Raw genomic sequence first — 612 nt, 5'->3', positions numbered from 1 at the left:
AAAAAAAGTGGGATGTTCAGCAGTTGATGCCTCATTGCTATCTCACTCAATCTGAAGCATGGAAACTGTCTCATTTGGTTCCCACTTTTCCTCAAGGCACTGAGTATTTGTTTGGTCGCACACACAAGCAGTCTCTCCCACACACAGTCTCTCTCACTCTCTCACACTCTCTCTCACAGTCAGTCTCTCTCTCCCACACACAGTCTCTCTCGCTCTCTCACACTCTCTCTCACAGTCAGTCTCTCTCTCACACACACAGTCTCTCTCACTCTCTCACACTCTCTCTCACAGATAGTCTCTCTCTCACACAAACTCTCGCACACAGTCTCTCTGACAGAAACTCTCTCACACATACGCTCTCTCTCTCACACTCTCTCTCAGACACAGTCTCCCACTCTCACATACTCTCCACACACACACTCTCTCTCTCACACACACACTCTCTCTCTCACACACACTCTCTCTCTCCACACACACACTCTCTCTCTCACACACACACTCTCTCTCTCACACACACTCTCTCTCTCACACACACACTCTCTCTCTCATGCACTCTCTCTCTTGGACGAACACACACACACACACACACAAACTCACACACACACACACACA

This window comes from Rhincodon typus, unplaced genomic scaffold (genome assembly GCF_021869965.1).
Source record: "Rhincodon typus isolate 14 unplaced genomic scaffold, sRhiTyp1.1 hic_rhity00000087, whole genome shotgun sequence".
In the NCBI taxonomy this organism is placed as follows: Eukaryota; Metazoa; Chordata; class Chondrichthyes; order Orectolobiformes; family Rhincodontidae; genus Rhincodon; species Rhincodon typus.
The sequence above is the reverse complement of the archived record's forward strand: the minus strand, read 5'-3'. Positions refer to the sequence as shown.